This window comes from Opisthorchis viverrini (assembly GCF_000715545.1).
Source record: "Opisthorchis viverrini unplaced genomic scaffold opera_v5_182, whole genome shotgun sequence".
Classification (NCBI taxonomy): Eukaryota; Metazoa; Platyhelminthes; class Trematoda; order Opisthorchiida; family Opisthorchiidae; genus Opisthorchis; species Opisthorchis viverrini.
In genome coordinates, this window is record NW_008751838.1 from 743,846 (window position 1) to 751,998 (window position 8,153).

Below are 8,153 nucleotides of genomic sequence, written 5' to 3' on the forward strand. Positions count from 1 at the left end.
GTGGCGTTCTTGTTGTCAGTTTCTATCCAGATTGCCTGAGTGAATGTCTGGAGGTGTAGGCACCTCGGAATGATTGTGTTAAGTTTGCACTACGTCCCCCTTCCACCTTTATTCTTTTTTTCGCATTAAGGCTTTCAAATAAATCATGGTTGTACGGCAGTGAAGCATTGGTGTTGAACACTGATGTCATGCTGTCGATGATGATGATGGTTTATTTCTGTAATTCAAATTAGTTAATGAAGCAGCCTTATCAAGAAGGTGAACTGAAAATAAGAACGCACCCAGAAGGTTTGGTAGAGGTCACTGGGGTATAAGTTGGACTGCAGCCCGAGCCAGCGGCACACAATGGTGGTTAAAATTTGCAGACATTGATGTGACACGACACTGCTGAGCTTCAAATGCGACAGCGAAGATGGTAAAGAATGAAAGTAGGTTGCAGATGTGATATGAATTGGCTGTACGTGAGCGTGTGGGAGGTGAATTATATAAGTTCGAGTTGTGCATAATGCTGAGCAGGGAGGGCGAAGGTGTCCGTATACCAACCCTGAATCCATGGTGGATGCGTAGGTGGCTTTGAGGTAGCTCGCGCAAAGGAGGATGAGTTGCTGGCAAGCATTTAGGAATGTAGGATTTTTGAGTACTAGAGACTGATAAGGTGAAAATGGGTTAAGAAATCCGTCACACGCATTTTTGAGCGGTGCAGTAATGTTCACTGAGGATGTGAGTGAGGGCTGCAGAGGAAGGCAGGTTGCCGTTTAAAAAATTCGGTGAACAGCAGCATATCTATTCGGGATATAGATGGTTTGCGGCGCACTACGGCTCTAAAGAAAGCCCAGCCTTTGAGAAATTAGGTGCCTCGAAGGAGTCACACCAAAAAATTTATTGAGTGTGCTAAATTACACACGAGGCGGCATTTTTTACTCTGCCATGGGCCAAAATGGTATTACAGCTTAACACCCAGCTTTGCTTTTATCTTGTGCTTCAACTAAGGCAAATGTAAGCCAGTGGTACAGGTACCAATAAAAGCAACTTTTTTTAACTTTTCCGCTTTGTCCATCGCACACGTTGGAATATGAAGCTCATGAAAGCTATAAAACGTCCTTTGGAGAAGGGCACGCAGTTGGAAGGACAGAAGTCGACCCTGAAGACGTTCAGACAGGCAGGATGTGCGGTATGCGCGAACATATTTGGGAAAAAGCCAAGTGAGGCCCGAACCCGTGTGATAGACATGGGGGAGAGTCTAACCGTGCCCTAGGAGCAAGCTTCTCCCAGCGTGTTATGTATGTGTGGGATTTCAAGAATGTTTTAACCATAAGCGGTTGCTGAAGATCACCAAATGGCCATTTCCAAGGGCAAGCACACAAAAACAAGGAACTAGTGTTTACGATAAGTATCTGGGGTAGTTGACATGGCATACAGTTATCAAAAAAGACTTATTTCCAGACAACACTGTTGGGCTTAATGACGTATCCTACACTACGGTGGTCATTATTTTCAGTGGGAAAGATATCTTGTGCAGGTAACACACATGCGGGTGTCTTAAACCTCTGCTGCCTAGCTTTTAACGAATTCACCGTTTGATACACAGGATTAGGACTTCCCGGGCAGGGTTTGTTTTGATCGTTTAGAAGCTTCTATGCGCCTGAAAGGCGCAAACGAGAAAAAACACAGCAATGCCTTTTAATTTCTGAACGCAGGGCAGTAGTTCTGCCAGCGCGAGGAGTGAACTAAAACGACGTCCAAAATTTCCTTGCACTAGGCCCTAGACGCAGCTTGAGTAACCGTCTAATAAGGGCTATTTCACACACCAAAATGGTTACCTAGTTAAGGTGTGTGTTCCAACTCACAAGTCTTCTGACCATGTCCCCACCGTGTGTTAATTAGATCAACGTTGATGGACCTGTTGACCAAATTTTGTTCAAGCAGGGCATAAATATTTGGTCTCCTCGGAGCCTATGATATTCTAGGGGGAATAGAACAAGCACCGTGAGACGCATTTCATACTCGATGGATTTGAGGCAGGATGCCATTTTTGTAGTAGCTCGTTGGACATGCTCAACGAGCTCTCTGACTTTCTCGCATCCTGAGCAGACAACTTGGCTGGTGCATTCAGGAAGCAGTCTGGTGGACGCCCCAAAGAGTATTTGGAATTCCATGCAAATAAGATGGGGGGAGGCGCGCCTAACGATTCATAGAACGATGAATGCCTTTTAAACCGATTTCTCCTGGTACGGTGAGAACCTGATATCGGAATCCATATACAGAAACGGTTGAGTTCAGAGTACGAGTTCAAACTCTGGAACCCATCTAGGCATTCCGGGGTCTCAGCGAAGCTAAAAAGGTATTCCACGAGACGTTTTCCCTCGGGGAGTGTGATTGCTTCTGTGGACAGTGAAATTGATTGTAGATTGGGATGAATTTTGGCTTGAGCACATTAGCATCTAAATGCCACATTTTGGCGGGAAAAGTTGTATTTCATTCGCCAATGTTTTTGCACCACTGTGCGGTCAGTGTGCCCCATGCCCAATTTCGTGGGAAATTCTGGGGCCAAATGGCATCTGTCCGTAAAATTCCGCTGAAAATTTTGTAGCTGAAATAGTTTTAGGCACACTGTACCACAAAATTATCATGAGGTGGACTGATGGACTTTTGAATAGAGCCGTTTCAGTGTGACCAGAGTTCAATTTACCCCAGTAAATTAGATTGCATTTAAGGAGCAGATTCTGCTGAAGTAAGGCCTTGTTAGGAAAGTTTGTGCAGAAATTATAAAGGTGACAAGTAACACTAAATTGCTCACCATAATGAAATCATTGATCATGGATGTCAGCGAAAGCGAAAGGTTGTACTAAAACAGCTCATTACCCCCCTCGACATGTCTGAGGCTCATTTATCAAACACAGTTCTCAGAATATTTAACGCTCACTCCCCATCAAGAAAGGCGAAATTGCCAAAAGGCAATTTGTGAACTGCGTTAATGTGCAAGTGGCGTGACGGATGATCGGATGATTTCCTCGTATCTTTTAAGGCATTGGTTATATCCAGCATGATATGCACGTAGATAAGACTAACACCTATTTAAAAGTTTTTTCCTCGTTTTTTCCTCTCTGGGTTGCATCATCCATCACAGCCGCTGCGCGCCCGCCACGGTGACAAGAGTGACGTATATGAGAACAAACGATGGCTTATGATGCTGTGTGACGCTTACTCAGAGTGCGTCATTTTCACTCTCTAAAGCTCATGACTGCGGTCTTCGCTCCCAGCAACTTGGACCGCTTACCTTTTTTCCAGATGAAAGAAAAACCATAGAAATGAATCAAAGGCAAGGAGGCGGTAAGGCCGAATGGATGGAAAGTAAAAGGCAAGTCAAAAGAATTTGGCAAGGGTTGCGCTTTTTCATGGTATTGATGACTCTCGTCTGTACCATCTCACCAGCATGCACATGCAAAATAACAAATACAAGAAATCGTAAGAGTTAAACTCAAAAGATATATGAAACAAACTGGTGGAAGGAGTAAGGAAGGAGAAAAGATTGTAGCGGACAAGGACCTAAGTATGCGTCAGTACTCCCCCCTAGAGCGTTAGGAATGATAAGGGAATGACGCTCGATAGTGGTAAAAATGTTTAATGGGGTTTAGTCTGCAAAACGAAACGGGGTCTTGCTTGTACGACCAATACGGGTGTGCTTCAGAATAGGCAACGGGTGTTCGTCGGCAGGCTGGGATACTGGGTCAGGTTTTTTTTGGGATCACTGTACAGGACGGTTAGGGTCGTGTATGACTGTCGACTTGGGCAGGTGAATTGGGGTTCGAATCATCTACATATGCGACTTTCAATCTGTCGATACTCACGAAATCTGGTTTGCCGTTCTTCTCAATCGTAAAGTATTTGTCCTTCCGCGAAATGACTTTAAACGGACCATCGTAAGGATACTGTAATGGTCGTTTGACGCTGTCAACGCGGACAAAAACATGTGTGCATGAAGATAAACCAGGATTCACTTGCGTGAGTCGACTTGACTTGCGAGTATCAGCTGGACGTATGGTTCGCATATGATCCTGCAGTCGTGAAACATACGTTGATGGTGAGAAATCATCAATCGACATCGAGGCAGCAACCATGTCTCCAGGAAGACGCAACGTTTGTCCGTAGACTAGTTCAGCTGGAGTGTATCCGATATCCTCTTTTACGGTGTTTCGTATTCCGAGAAGTATTACTGGAATTGCTTCAGACCAAACCTGGGATGATGACTTGGCCATTATCGCGGCTTTGAGTTGTCGATGGAGGCGTTCGACTAAACCGTTGGCTGCAGGGTGATATGCTGTGGTTTTGAAGTGATTGCATCCCAATAGTTGGTTGAGATCACGGAATAAGGAACAAGTAAATTGACTTCCACGGTCAGTTGTAATATTCTCCGGAACACCAAATAGGGATATCCAGGAATCAACGAACGTTCGGGCTACCGTTTCAGATGAACAGTCTCGCATGGGGGTTGCTTGCGGCCATCGTGTGAAACGATCAACAATAGTCAATACATACGAGCAATCGTTGGACTGTGGTAATGGACCAACGATATCCACATGCACATGCTGGAAGCGACCTGAAGGAAGGCTGAAGTTTCCGTGGGGCGTAATTGTGTGCTTGGTGACTTTGCTCATTTGGCATGTCTTGCACTGTTTTGTCCATTGGCGAATTTCCTTCTGCATACCAGGCCACAAAAAACGTTCACAAATTAAACGGGTTGTGGATCGGATGCTCGGGTGTGAAATGGAGTGAAAATGCAAAAACACAGATTGACGATGATTCCGGGGAACAAACGGACGTGGTTTGCCAGTGGACATATCGCACATGACTTTAGAATCACAGTTGAGAAGCGGCATATCGGCAAACTTCAACGAAGGATGCGACATAAGTTCCTGCAATTCTTTGTCGTGTTTCTGACTTTCGGATATAAGTTGCAGATCGAATGGCGTTCGTGCTATTTGGTCGACATGAGCACGCGACAAGGCATCGGCAACTAAATTACTATGACCACTGATGTGACGGATGTCACTAGTAAACTGGCTAATATAGTCTAACTGTCTGGTTTCCCTCGGGGAATATCGATCGGACGTTGCATTGAGTGCGAAAGTGAGCGGTTTATGATCTGTAAGAATCACAAAATGTCGGCTTTCCAGAATATGTCGGAAGTGGCGTACAGCTAAGTAAATAGCTAGAAGCTCCCGGCCGAATGTGCTATATCTCGTTTGTGCTGGCTGTAGTCGATGCGAGAAAAATGATAGAGGTTGCATTTCACCGTTTACCTCCTGTTGCAAAACTCCACCAACTGCTGTTTGTGAGGCATCAGTGACCAGGAACAGTGGTGTGTTAGGATCAGGGTTAATGTGTGCTAAGCTAGTTGCCTGGTTTAGCACTTCCTTCACCGTTTCGAAAGACTTGATAGCCTCGGAGGTGAGTGTGATGTTGCGAGTTTTTCGTCGTAGTAGGTCGGTGAGAGGTTGAACAACCTTGGCACAGTCTGGGATAAAGCGACGGTAATAGTTAATAAGGCCAAGAAAACGCCGTAGCTTTTTGATACTGTCCGGGGCAGGATAGTCCAGAATAGCAGATACTTTTGATGGCATAGTACGGATGCCGTTTGAGTCAACAATGTGTCCTAGTATTTCTAGTGACGGTACACCAAACTGACATTTGCTGCTATTGATGATTATACCATACTGCTGGAAGCGTTCGAAAACTTGCTTAAGATGAACAAGATGTTCGTCTTCAGAGCGGCTGGCGATCAGAACATCGTCAATGTAGGCGTAGACGAAGTCTAATCCGCGAAGTACTTGATCCATGAATCGTTGAAAAGTTTGGGCTGCATTTCTGAGTCCAAATGGCATGCGAACGAATTCATATAGACCAAATGGCGTGGTGATCGCAGTCTTTGGGATATCTTCAGTAGCGACAGGAATCTGATGATAAGCCCTGACTAGATCTAACTTGCTGAACACAGACTTGCCATGAAGCGTAAGAGCAAAGTCGTGCAGATGCGGCATCGGATACTTGTCCGGGATTGTGACGCGATTTAGTGCGCGATAGTCGCCACATGGTCTCCAATCTCCTGCGGACTTTTTTGGGACCATGTGTAGTGGTGATGACCAGGGACTACATGATGGTCGAATGATATCCAATTGCAGTAAGTGCTGGAATTCAGCCTTAGCAATAACTAACTTCTCGGGTGTTAAACGGCGAGGACGATAAGTGGTTGGAGGACCTCTGGTTGAGATATGATGAAAAACATCGTGTTTGGCAGCAACGGTCTTAGGAGCAGGTTGCAGGATCTCGGGATATTGGCGGAGAAGGGCAGCGAACCGGTTACCTGGCAAAGCGGGACGAATTCCAATAGAATTAAAAGAAGAGGCTTTGCCACTGATGTATAAGGTGATCGCATTATCGAGTAACTGCCGTCGACGGAGATCAACTGCGAGACCGAACGATGTGAGAAAATCCATACCAATGATGGGGCTTTTAACATCGGCCACTGCAAAACACCACAAGATGAGAAGTAAACCGAGTAAAAGCGCAGCGCACATGAGAGGAATTACACGTTCTACTGCAATGTATCTTTCACAATGGGAACCCTTCTACGTCCTGGCACAAAGGCGTTGGCACGTTGATAGCGGCTCCACTCCGCTTAATTGGCTTTCCAAGTAGTTCCATTAGTATGATCAGTAATAGTGCACTCGATTGCTCACTCAATTTCGCTTACCCTGCTACCATCTGCATCACTTGTCGTGTGTACGACCTTAGTCAACATCATACTAAGTCGTTTTCGTGCAACTGTCAAGTGGTAATGGCCGTATGTGATTCCCAAGTGTTTCCACCTAAATACACCTGCAACACAGAGGACAGGGCTAAACGGGCTCATTGCGCCAGCGCACTCCACTCACGTACGCACTACAGACCTCACATTCTAAACAGCCGTTGTGCTCTCTCGCACGTCACCAGATTTTTCATGGCTTTGAGGCCTATTTAACTTACGACGCAAAATAATTCCCGTCAAAGTATCTGTGAATAATTCAGATTCAACTACTGGATCCCTTCGATCAATACCATCAGTGTTTTGGGGCGAATTAGTAGAATACAATCTATTTACATTTCAGAAAACCTATTATCCTGATTAATTCAATGATTCACTAATTTCTGAACCATCTTCTGTCGAAACATGTAGGTAGAAGTACTAAAGTTTTCAGTGTGTTTGGTGCCTACCGGAAAGTTGGAAAACAACAAGAAGGTTGCAGTAAAATCACGTAACTATGTGATGTGAATTCCTTAAGTGGAGAACTAGTGGTGCTATAATCTTGCCTTGTTACGCACATTGCTGATTATTTGCTGGTGGCGGGTCGGTTAAAGTTCAACTACTAGCTGGAAGGCCACGGGTTCGAATCTGTCGGTTTTTCATGAGATATATAGTACTGATGATTTACAGTGTTGTTTAAAGAGATAAACAGAGCTTCTTGGCCTTTTTTTGCACGGAATGACTTCACACGCAAGATGAATGGTAAGCCTTTGTGTATGGAATGAGCTAACCAGTTAATCGAGTATGTCGTCTATAAGGTTTTCCGAAATGCCATCTAACTACTGTACCATTTATGGGTAAAATTGATGTATGTACTACCAGTTTTTAGCCAATAAACCTGTGAAGTGCAGGTCTGCTCGTATCCGGATCGAACAAAATAGTTACTCAGAAGAGATCAACGACTATGTAGGACGACGATCAAATTTCGATTTGCATGCGAAAATGGAATAAATTTATAAAAAAAGCACAAATCAATGATAACGTGTGCTCTGTGAGTGGTCTCATCTTCCTGTGTGACCTGTCGGCGTGGAATTTACTGGTGCAATTTACGATTTTGATTGGTTTGCTTGCCTCAACTAGAACAAAATATCTGTAGTCTATTGATTAGGTTTTGAAAATTATGAAGTGGCCAAGGTGAAAAGTGATGCGAAATGTTGTGCAAAATATTCATTTAGTATCCAAATTCAAAAATTATTTCAAGAAAATTAATAAATCATCGAAGTGGGGCATTTTTTCGTGACGCGGTGTCAGTTTACAACATGATGGATACAGTTTCCAACGTTGTCACTGCACGATATATATATAAGATCGG